Raw genomic sequence first — 12,841 nt, 5'->3', positions numbered from 1 at the left:
GTTATTATTTTACAATATTATATAAATTATACCTATTTTAATTTAATAAAAGAAATATAATTCACAATATTTCATTAAAATTTTACTGTGTTTATTATTTGGAAAAAGAAATATATATTTTAAATGTAAGTTGAAGACGTGAAATCATTGTTTTTTCTGTTTTTTTTTAAAAAAAAAGAATTTGATAAGTTGAATAACCTATCTTTTTCTAAAATTTTAAAATATTTTAAAAGGGTAATTTTTCCTTATTTTTTATTTTATTTTTATCATGTTTGAGTATGCATTGAATCTGGAATGAAAAATTTCGACCGACTTTGATCCAACAACCGACTTTGATCCAACAACCGACGCAGGCATAGTAACACTCAACAACCGACTTTGATCCAACAAGGATCATGAATTAGTGTAACGACCCTAAATTTTTCCTATTTAATCTAAGTTTATTACTATACTTCTAACTTTATATTTAATGCGGAATTACTTTAATGAACACACATAATGCATGAGGTCCTAATGTTTTTTTCGTTTTCAAACATTATTAAATATAACCCCCTATTTATTTCATTCATATCATATTCCTTCTTATTTCTCAATCCTTCTATCATGTATAATTCTAACGGGGTTATATTTCATGCTATAGATTGTGATTTCATGTCATACATATCATGCTGTTTGTATACAATTTAAGGAATATAACATCACAATTCATGCTTTCATTATAACATATTATAACATGCGATTCATACAGAAAACATCTGAACGATCACATAAACATTCTAAGCACAACACATCACGGCACATTATATCACACATCAATCATTTCGAAAACAGCATACTTTCACATTGCATACTTTTACATATCAAATCATAATAGTCTAACATACAATTTATGACACGTGTGAATCCACGGGCACGTACCAATATACAACATACAATTGCATAACCTACGATGGTGAGCCACTTATTTGGTAGGCCTTAGCTGACGTACTCCCTAAAATATATATGTAAGCTCCTATCTCCTTGTATGCGTCCTACGCTTTCGTCAGTGGTTTGTTCCTATTGGATCGTTCGTCACCTTTGTTAGTATTTCACAATATAATTAAATTCTAACTTGAAATTTGGAAATACGACCTTGAAATGACCTATTTTACCTTAAACAGGTTCATAATGAAGTTAGAGAGAGGAAAAACGGTGCCGAACATGTCAGAAATAGGTTTCCTAAGTCGAATACACCGCTGGAGCCGAGGAGCTGCCACTGAGCCGATCAAGCTGTTGGAGCCTAGGGAGACTTTATACTAGACAGTGAAACGTGAAGAAACCAGAACCGGCCGCGTGTGCAGGTTGAAGTCGGGTCGAGTCGCAGATCGTCAAGCGAGTCGGGCTTCGGTCCCGGGGTTTGGGTTGGGTTTTATAGTTGGGTTGCGAGGATTCTATCTGAGCCGATGGTTATTTCGTTGGATCGAGTGGGTTTGGGCTGTGGGTGGGTTGGACTCTCAGGGTGGGTTTTTTAGATTCTAGTTCGTGGGTCGGTCGCAGGTTCTCGGGTCGGCGATTTCAGGTTGCGACTGATGGGTTAGGCTAAGGTGTGGATTGGGTTTTCTAGGTTGGGTTGAGGCGTCTGGTCCACGGGTATTGGACTCAAATGGGTTGGTTTTTGGTTCGGGTTGCGGGTTCGGATCTCGAGTCAAGATTTGTCCTCTTTGGTAATGTCGTCTTTTACGTCCATTTTCCTCCTTTTTATTTCGTTTACGAGCCTCCTCTTCCTCCTCTTCCCGTTTATGGTGTTTGTCTGTCTCGTATAGACTGAAAGCTTCCAGATCTAGGGAGATCCAAAAACCCGAGGTTCTGTCTTCCTCCTCCGATGGTGTATAGCGTGTATGAAGCGTCGAAATCTGTCCCTGGTGTGTGTACAGGTCTTTGTGATGATTTTTGTGGCATAAATCGGAGGTTTCAACATCAGTTTCGTGTAGATTCACTTCATCGGAGCTTCCTCAGTTTCACTGCCTCTCTCGTTTTCTCACCGTTTTCTTTTCTTGTAGGTGGTTCTGATGTGGCTGAAGTCTGGTGTTTGGTGTTGTATTGATCCAGAAGTTGGGCGAGGGTAGTGGGTCGTGTTAGAACGAAAACTTTGGTGTTCGCTGGAGTTTTCGGGTCTCGACGCGACGACGGACTCCTCTGACTTTTTTTCTTTTCTTTTCTTTTTTGTCTGATCCATTACATTATCTAGCCTTAAAAAGAACTTTCATCCTCAAAAGTTTCAAACTCCTGGAAAAATTTGGGGTATTTTTTAATTATTCCCTCTTCTCGTTCCCATGTAGCTTCTTTAGTTTGATGATTCAGCCACAATACTTTGACAAAACCTATGTCCCAATTAATTAAGGCTTTCACTTCCCGAGCTAGGATTTTAATAAGTTTCTCTTGGTAACATAAGTCTTTCTCGATCTCGAGGGGTCTGTTGTCTATCACTTGCGTAGGGTTTGTAATGTATTTCATCAACATGGACACATGGAATACGTTGTGTACGCTCGAGAGTGAAGGTGATAAGGCTAGCTTGTATGATACTGAACCTATTCATTTTAAGATTTCGAAAGGTTCGATAATGTGAGAGCTTAGCTTTCCCTTGCGTCCGAATCTTAGGACGTCTTTCATGTGTTGGGTTTTATGTCCTAAAACTCATAGTTTGTAAACAAAAAACATATTCTATTTTCAATAAAGTTATTATTGATGTTTATTCAGTAAATATTGTTATTGAATAAAGTGAATTTTACGATTATTAATCTAAATCCAATAAACTAAGAACACTATGACTGTAGTAAGATTACTTGAACTATATGTAGGGACATAAGAGTGAATCAAGTTCAAGTATATAGTCAAAATGATCTATAGTATAGGGATAAGGTTGAGTACCTTATCCTGGGGACACTATGGATGCACCCCACTTTTGTATATGACATAAACAATGGGATCATAAACAATATGTCCACTTTTGCAGAGACATGTGAGTGCGGGCATCCTATGCAATGAGTATTGCATAAGATCGGACCATGAAGAAAATCACTCTCACTTTATAATGTCGTTTACTGTTGAGGCTGATTTTTTTTCATTCGATGACCTAGGTAACTCGATCTTAATCCTGAGCTAACCATGAACACCTGTTTATTCGAAACTATCCTTAGATTTGCATGGGTAAGAGTGGCTCGAGTTCACCGACTCAATAGGCCTCCCATTTAAGGGGTAAGACTGAGTGAATGGTTGGGGACGTGGGGTGCTACCCACTTTTAGGGATAGAAGAGAAATAGTTCCCTTAAGTATTGACTTTAGGTCTTAAACAAGGGGCCCCACCCTCTCATTGGCGTGAGAGGGATTCAGTTTACTGGTTGGACCACAAACCAATTATTCATTAGAGGATCAGTGGGATATAAGGAATAACTTTAGGGGCAAAACGGTAAATTGATCCAGCTCTAGTTACAAACAACCCGTGAAGGATCAACTTACTAAACATGGTTATATCAAATGGACATAAATATATCTATAGTGAGGAGAGTGCAACTACTAGGCTATAGTGGAGTGTCCTAGTAGTTAACGAATGTTGGTTAACAAGGTTAATAAGTTTAGCCAGTTAATCTCGGATCGTTGGAGCCCATGATCTATAGGTTCATTAGGTCCCCTTGCTAGCTCATATCGGACTAAACCATAGAATAGTATGACGAGTGAGTTCGAAGTGTTCGAATTCAAATTAGGAAATATGCACTGCATATATACCATATATTTAACTACATTTTTGTTTTATTTATGAATTAAACAAAAAGAGAGAATCGAAAATATTTAAATAAGATTTAAATATTTTAATTAAATATGTGTAGAAATTGATTGGGATTGACATTTGAATTAACTTAAATATTAATTAAATAGTTTAATTAATCATTTAATATTACTTTAATTTAAAATTAATTATTCAAATTAATTGTTGAATTAAAGTGAAGAAAGTAAAAAATGTTGACTTCACTTAATGGGAAAATCCATGTTTGAGTTAGTGAAATTTTGAGTGTCAAAATTTGGTTTAACCAAACTTGCATGCTTGTTAAATAAACCCTACAAATTTTAGTGGAATTTTGAGTGTCAAAATTTGGTTAAACCAAACTTGCATGCTTGTTAAATAAACCCCACAAATTTTAGTGGAATTTTGAGTGTCAAAATTTGGTTAACTCAAGCTTGCATACTTGTCACATAATCTCACACATTTGAGTGAAATTTTGAGTGTCAAAATTTGGTGATCTCAAATTTGCATGAACATGCAAATATGACTCTATAAATAGAGTGATCAAGGTACATGGAACTTCTTCCTTGTAAAAACCTTGAGAAAAACTCTCACAAACTCTCTTTCATATATACTAAATCCCTTCCAAGTTTAGTCACTCACCGTATTCCACAATCCCATTTTAAGGTTGAAGAATAGTAGAGAAGACACTAGTGGTGATTCGAAACCGGTTTGTGAGAAAAAAGGAATTTGAACTACAAAAGGTTAGTACTCAAACTCCTTGAGTTTTAATACTTATGAACATACTAGTTATTTACTATAATTTATGTTCTAAGAGTGCCTAAGATCCAAATTGCTTCCGCATGTGTTATATTAACACCATCATCATGGAGGAACACCAAGTCCCCCTCTTCTAACTCTAATTTTCTGTACCACCTCATTTGTAATGCGGACCAACTCGGGCCCTATTAATTTGCTTTTTCCTACTTCGTCCAGCATAATGGCGATCTACACCGTTTTCCATATAACGCTTCAAACGGTGTCATACCAATTGTTGTTTGGAAGCTGTTGTTGTACGAAAATTCCATTAAGTGTAGTTTGGTGTCCCAACTTCCCGTGAAATCCATAACACATGCCCGAAGCATGTCTTCTAAGATTTGGTTCAATCGTTCCATTTGGCCATCGGTCTGTGGATGGAAGGTAGTTCTAAAGTCGAGGTAGGTACCTAACGCTTTTTGTAAAACGCAGGTCTCGGTCCGACACTATTGCTACTAGGACTCCATGCAACCTCACGATTTCTTTCACATATAGTTGAGCCTAGTTATCTACTGTATATGTTGCCGACTTTGTTAGTCGGTCAACAATTACCCAAATTACTGTGTAACCCTTTTGTGTTTTCGGTAAGCCTACTATGAAATCCATAACAATATTCGCCCACTTCAACTCCAGTATGCTTAGAGATTGTAGTAGTCCAGCTGTTTTCTACCTAGGAGCTTTTACTTGTTGGCACACCAGACAGTTACTCACGTACTCTGCGATATCCTTTTTCATACTATACTACCAAAAGTGTGATTTTCGTACTCTGGGTTCATATCACTTGGGTGTATCGAGAAAGGTGAGTTGTGTGCCTCAGTTAGGATTTCGTTCTTTATTTCATTTACAGTTGGGACACATAAAAGTCCTTGACATAATAGTCCATCGTCTGTGGACTTAGAAAAACTGTTCACTGGGCCGGCTATTAACTGGTCTAGAATTTTATTTAGGCTAGGGTCCTCTCGTTCTAAGTCTATGATCTTCTGTCTGAGTGTGGGTCACACTGTAAGTCAAGCTATTTGGACTAAAACCTCCTCGTTTACTACCGCTATGTTAGCTTGTTCGAAATCAGCTCACACTCGTGGCTCCCTTGTGATGAAGGTTGACGAGTGTACTATTTTTCGACTTAGTACGTTTGCGACTATTGCTTTCTCAGGATGGTACTAGAAATCTATATTGTGGTCTTACCAGCTCTAGTCATCTTCATTGTTTCATGTTCAATTCTTTTTTATGATCAGTGTAAATTTGGGTCTTCTCGCCATATAGGTAGTGTTGACAAATTTTTAATGCGAACACCACCACTGCTAATTCTAGGTCATGTGTAGGATAATTTTTCTCATAATCTTTTAATTGGCGTGACGCATACGCAACAACCTTGTCGTGTTGCATCAATACGCAGCCTAGTCCCTTTTTGGATGCATCGTTGTATATCATGTATCCCACAGAGCTTTCTGGGATTGTGAGCACTGGGGCAGACACTAATCTTTGTTTTAGATCCTGAAAGGTAGCCTCACAGACATCATCCCATACAAAAGGTACGCCCTTTTTTGTCAATTAGGTGAGAGGCGAGACTATTCTAGCGAAGTCTTGGACAAACCTTTGGTAGTAACCCATCAATCCCAAGAAACTTCATACCTCGGTGATCGTAGTTGGGCATTCCCATTTCGTGATAGCTTCTATCTTGGTGGGATCTATTGAAATTCCGTCATTAGACACTACGTGTCCCAAGAACGAAACCTGTCGTAGCTAAAATTCACATTTGGAGAATTTGGCATACAACTTGTTCTCCCTCAAGATAGTTAGGGTTTTTCGAAGGTGTTCTTGGTCTGTTTTCGAGTATATTAGGATATCGTCTATGAACACGATCACAAACGTGTCTAGGAACTCCTTGAATACTCGGTTCATTAATTCCATGAACACTGCTAGGGCATTTCATATGGAAAATCCCCCAAGGGAAAGTATAGAACGGATTACCTTGATGATCAAGATCAAGAGTAAAGAAAACTCGTTTCTAAACTCGTGATTCGAATCACTCCACAAGAGGTTTGATCAATACCACTTGAATAACTCTACATGCAAGTTTAGCTCTCAACAAAGCTAAAATAGAAATTCTGTTATTAATTCCAAAATCTGATGTCTATAAAAAAAAGAATGCTTTATATAGCCCTTACAACCTTAACCGTGATATATAACTCCCAAATTAAATGGGCAAAAATACCCATAATATCCATATTAAAATGGCTAGTTAGTGGTGGAATATAGTAATGTGGGTTACAATATAACCTTTAACTCCTATATCTCTTTCTTGAAGCTCAACTTTGCACAACATATAAGGGAGGTCTCCAGCATATCCTAGAATTTCCTTTGATGAGCTCACCATAGCTTGAATATAACTGTATAAGGTTTGTTGTAGCTTCTTAGCTCTCGTCCTTGTAATTGGACCTTGAGGTATGGAAATTTCTTGGTCATGGTTCATATCATTCTCCCCCTCTTGAGAAAGATTTGTCCTCGAATCAAAGCCATCACCTACATCAAAAGGACTCAAATCAACAACATTAAAAGTTGTACTAACACCGTACTTACCTGGTAAATCAATTTTATAAGCATTGTCGTTGATACGCTCAAGAACTTGAAAAGGTCCATCTCCTCGTGGTAAAAGCTTAGATTTTCGGAGTAGGAAATCTTTCTTTTTGGAAATGCACCCAAACCCAATCTCCTGGCTTGAAGATGACAATCTTACGTCCTTTATTAATTCGGGTGGCAACCTTGGAATTTTGTTTCTCAATTTGTTCTTTCACTTGCTTGTGCAGTTTATGAACAAACTCAACCTTGACATTTGCATCAAAATTCACAAACTCTTTTGACGGTATGGGTAACAAGTCAAGGGGGGTTAAAGGATTCAAGCCATAAACAATTTCAAAAGGTGTGCATTTAGTAGTGCTATGAACAACCCTATTATATGCAAATTCTATAAAGGGCAAGCAATCCTCCCAAGTCTTAAGATTCTTATCAATAATAGCCCTAAGCATAGCAGTCATGGTTCTGTTAACAACTTCAGTTTGTCCATCCGTTTGAGGATGACAAGTAGTTGAATATACTAGCTTAGTTCCTAACTTACCCCATAAAACACGCCAAAAGTGGCTTAAAAATTTTACATCACGATCACTAACGATGCTTTTAGGAATGCCATGCAATCGTACAACTTCCCTAAAGAACAGGTCAGTAATATGTTTTGCATCATCAGTTTTGTGACAAGGAATAAAATAAGCCATTTTACTAAATCGATCAACCACAACAAAGATGCTATCATAACCTTTCCTAGTCCTAGGTAAACCTAAAAACAAAATCCATTGATATATCAATCCAAGGACCATTAGGAACCGGTAATGGGGAGTATAAACCATGTGGTTGAAGCCTAGACTTAGCTTGTTTACATGCTATGCAACGAGCACAAACTTTATGAACATCATGTCTCATTTTAGGCAAAAAAAAAATGTTCAGAGAGCATATCATAAGTTTTAGAAACTCCATGGTGTGCCATTAAACCACCTCCATGAGCTTCCCTCACAAGTAGCTCACTGATGGAACAAGATGGTATGCAAAGTTTGCCTTTTCAGAACAAAAATCCATCTAACAACAAGTAATTATCCACAATGAGTCCTTTTTCACAAGATTTAACAAAAGGAGCAAAGAACATGTCATGTTGATACAAATCCTTTATGTGTTCAAAACCCAACAACCTAGCATTCAAAGTATTGAGGAGGACATATCTTCATGATAATGCATCTGCAACAATGTTCTCCTTACCTTGTTTATATTTTATGACATAAGGGAATGTTTCAATAAATTCTAATCACTTAGCATGACGTTTGTTGAGTTTATTTTATACTCTCAAATGCTTTAAACTTTCATGATCCGCATGAATAATGAACTCCTTAGGCCAAAGATAATGTTGCTAGGTTTGCAATGCATGAACCAAAGCATAAAGCTCTTTGTCATAAGTTGGATACCTCAAAGATGCACCAGTCAACTTCTCACTAAAGAACATTAAGGTTTTTGATTTTGCATTAATACAACACCTATCCCTACTCCACTAGCATCACATTCAATTTCAAAAGTAGACTCAAAATTAGGTAATGCAAGCAAGGGAGCAGAACTCAATTTTTCTTTCAAAGTATTAAAAGCAAGTTCTTGATCTTTTTCCCATATAAAGGATACATTTTTCTTAACAAGTTCATTCAAGGGTGAAGCAATTGTACTAAAATTCTTAATGAACTACGGTAGAAACTTGCAAGACCATGAAAACTTCTTACCTCACATACATTTTTAGGTGTAGGCCAATCTTTTATAGCCTTCACTTTCTCCTCGTCAACCTCAACACCATTAGATGAAACTACAAACCCAAGAAAGTTAACTTTTTCCATGCAAAAGCTACATTTCTTTAAATTTACGTACAAACATTCGTTTCTTAAAGTAGTCAAAACATTGCGTACAGGGTAATATAATCATCTAAAGATTTAGAGTAAACAAGGATGTTATCAAAATAAACAACCACAAACTTACCTAAGTATTCTCGTAAGACATGGTTCATTAGTCTCATGAATGTACTAGGTGCATTAGTTAATCCAAAAGGCATAACCAACCATTCATAAAGACCATACTTGGTTTTAAAAGTTGTTTTCCACTCATCCCCAATATGCATGCGAATTTGATGATAACCCGATTTTAAATCAATCTTAGTAAAAAGACTACATCCATTCAATTCATCAAGCATATCATCTAATCTGGGAATTGGATGCCTATACTTTATAGTTATCTTGTTTATAGCCCTACAATCAACACACATACGCCAAGAACCATCTTTCTTAGGTACAAGAATAACTGGAACAGAACAAGAACTCAAACTTTCATGTACATACCCTTTAGCAAGGAGTTCACTTACTTGCCTTTGTATCTCTTCAACCTCCTTTGGATTAGTCCTATAAGCTGGTCGGTTTGGAATGGGCGCGCCAGGAATGAAGTCAATCTTGTGTTCAATCCCTCTAAGTGGTGGCAAACTACTAGGCTTCTCCTCGAAAAATAAATCTTCAAACTCTTGCAAAAGCACAACAAAATCACTAGGCAAAGAAGGGTTAAGCATGTTAGTAAAGTAACAAGATCCCTTGCACATAAGTACAAGAATTAGTCTGGTTAGAGAGCAAAACATTCCTAGCCTCACTTGATCTAACATACAAGCTTACTGATTTGGCTTTTCTCTCTTTTTTTTCTCTAGGCTGAGTGTTACTCTCTTGCTTTTCCCTCAAGCTCTTTTTTTCACTAGATTCTTTTTCAATCTCTGCTTTTGCATCAACCTCTTGCCTTTTCTTTTCAAGTTTGCAATGATCAATAAATACATCTTTTGGAGACAATGGAATAAGAGTAGTTTTTCTACCGTTGTGAGTAAAAGAGTATCGATTTGCATACCCATCATATATTACCCGACGATCAAATTGCCAAGGCCTCCCCAGTAGTAAATCTCCAACATGCATGGATACAACATCACATAAAACATCATCAACATATTTTCCAATAGTAAAAGAAACAAGAGTTTGTTGAGTTACCCGTACTTCCCCACAATCATTCAACCATTGAAGCTTGTAGGGTCTTGGATGTGGTTGTGTCTTTAAATTAAGTTTTTTGGCCAGAATGGAACTCACAACATTGGTGCAACTACCGCTATCAATTACAACACTACAAGGTACAGATTGAACAAAACACTGAGTTTGAAACAAGTTCTTCCTTTGGTCTAGGCCATCCCCCTTAATGTGGGTGTTTAGAGCTCGTCGAGTAACAAAGATATATGTGTAGGGTCCTCTTCAAACTCCTCACTCTCATTAGTTTCCTCATTTATGTCGTCATGTGCCTCGTCATCCGTAACAATTTCTCCCTCATTGATGGTCATAATTCTTGCATTTGGGCAATCTCTACTATAGTGTCTTACCCCTTGACATCTTCAACACTTCAAATCTCTATTTTGAACATTAGACTTTTCTACTTTTTCTTTCCCTGTTCTAGAACTCTCCCCTTTCTCAAATTTAGCTTGAGGCTTCTCATTAATCTCTTGATTTCTATGCTTATAATCAATGTTCTTACTATCCCTTTTCCACTTAGAAGTAGAATTGGAAAAAGTTTTAGAAGAATACCGTTGAGACCTTCGTGGGATTTACCTCTCGATCTTAATTGCAATGTGCAACAACTCCTCAATATTAGAATAAGGCTGTAAATTAATCTTGTTCGTAATCTCTGTGTTTAACCCATTAAGATACCGCGCCATGAGAGCCTCCATGTCCTCATCGAGTTCAAGTAGATCCATCAATGTATCCATCTCCTTGTAATAATCCTCCACAGATTTGTGTCCTTGTTTCAATGCTTGAAGCTTTTGCGCCATGTCCCGGTGAAAATATCGTGGGACAAAACGCTTCCTCATAGACTCTTTGAACTCGACCCATGAATCAATTGGTGCTTCAAGATTTCTTCTCCTACTTGACATCAATTTATCCCACCAAATTTGAGCGTATTGTTTGAATTGAGCAATGTATAACAGTACCTTCTTTTCATCACTAAAATTATGACAGTTGAACACTGACTCCACCGTTTTCTCCCATTGAAGGTACTCCTCTGGATCGGTTTTGCCATAAAACTTGAGAAGTTTTAATTTGATGCTCCCCACGTTACGATCAATTCTATCATCATAAGGAACTCGTTGTTGTAAATTATGATACCTTCTTCCATGGTCTCTCCCTTGCATCAAGCCATGACCAACCACATGTGGATTATCCTCGTGGTGATCAGAATTGTTGCCCTCATATGTATCGGCTGAGGGTGTAGGTAGTGGAATCCTCTATCGAGCTTGATTTTGAATCTCCAATCTGCCTATTCGATCAGTCAACTCTTCTATTCCACGAATTAGTCTTTCCATGGTTCGTTGTTGGGCTTCTCTCAATCGTGCATCAGTAATGTCAGTATTGTCCTCTGGATTTTCCATGCTACAAAAGAAAGGTAAAAGAAAAAAAAAAGGACCTCACAAGCACTCCCTCACGTGTATTCACCCGTAAATGTAGTTCACTCGTGTTTAGCACTCAACACTCGAATCATCAATTGAGCACACACAAATCACACTCCAAAAAGTAAATTGGGATGTGAGACAAGCTATGTTATAGAGCTAAGTGCAATTCAAAGTGAATAGACAGCAGACTCAACACATACACAAGGGTATTGAAGGAGCAATCCGAATAACGACAAAGAAACAAATTAAAGAAAGAAAATGATTAAGGACTAATTTAGACGTAGTAACATATGAGAGTTACATATAATAATCAAGAGGAAAAAAAGAAAAACATTTAACATCAATATGCTCTCTTTCTTTCAATTGTTTTTTTTTTTCCTTCTTATTGGCAAAATCTAATCAATTTACCAAGAAGAAAATTGATTTAGAAGATCTTAAAGAAGAACAAAGTGTTGATAAGATCCAGATCTAACACTTTAAAGAACATAATATATATATATTTTTTTGTTATATATTTTTGTGATAGAACATGAACATTCTACACAAACTGAGAAAAAAAATTATAAGAGAATTAAAAGAAATAAGCACAATGAAACATATATCCGATCTTGAGCCTGAAACTCTGATACCAAATGATATGGAAAATCAACCCAAGGGAAAGTATGGAACGGATTACCTTGATGATCAAGATCAAGAGTAAAGAAAACTCGTTTCTAAACTCGTGATTCGAATCACTCCACAAGAGGTTTGATGCATACCACTTGAATGACTCTACATACAAGTTATAAACATAAGAATTTGCAAAGAAAGTTTAGCACTCAACAAAGCTAAAATAGAAATTCTATTCTTAATTCTAAAATTTGATGTCTAATTAAAGAAAAGAAGGCTTTATATAGCCCTTACAACCTTAACCGATGTGATATATAACTCCCAAATTAAATGGGCAAGTAAATGAAAAATACCCATAACCTCCATATTAAAATGTCATTTAATGGTGAGATATAGTAACCTAGGTGGGTTACAATATAACCTTAACTTCTATATTTAAAACTAGCTTAAATATGACAAACAAATATTTAAACTATAATTAAACAATGCAATTAATAAAATGTGCTTATTAACTCATCCTTGGACTAGTTTCATAAATTCAGCGGAGTTCATTAAATACAACTTAAAGTGCATTTAATTGATCTTTTTCTTGAAGCTCAACTTTGCACAACATATAA

Source organism: Cucurbita maxima, unplaced genomic scaffold (assembly GCF_002738345.1).
Source record: "Cucurbita maxima cultivar Rimu unplaced genomic scaffold, Cmax_1.0 Cma_Scf00067, whole genome shotgun sequence".
In the NCBI taxonomy this organism is placed as follows: Eukaryota; Viridiplantae; Streptophyta; class Magnoliopsida; order Cucurbitales; family Cucurbitaceae; genus Cucurbita; species Cucurbita maxima.
The sequence above is the reverse complement of the archived record's forward strand: the minus strand, read 5'-3'. Positions refer to the sequence as shown.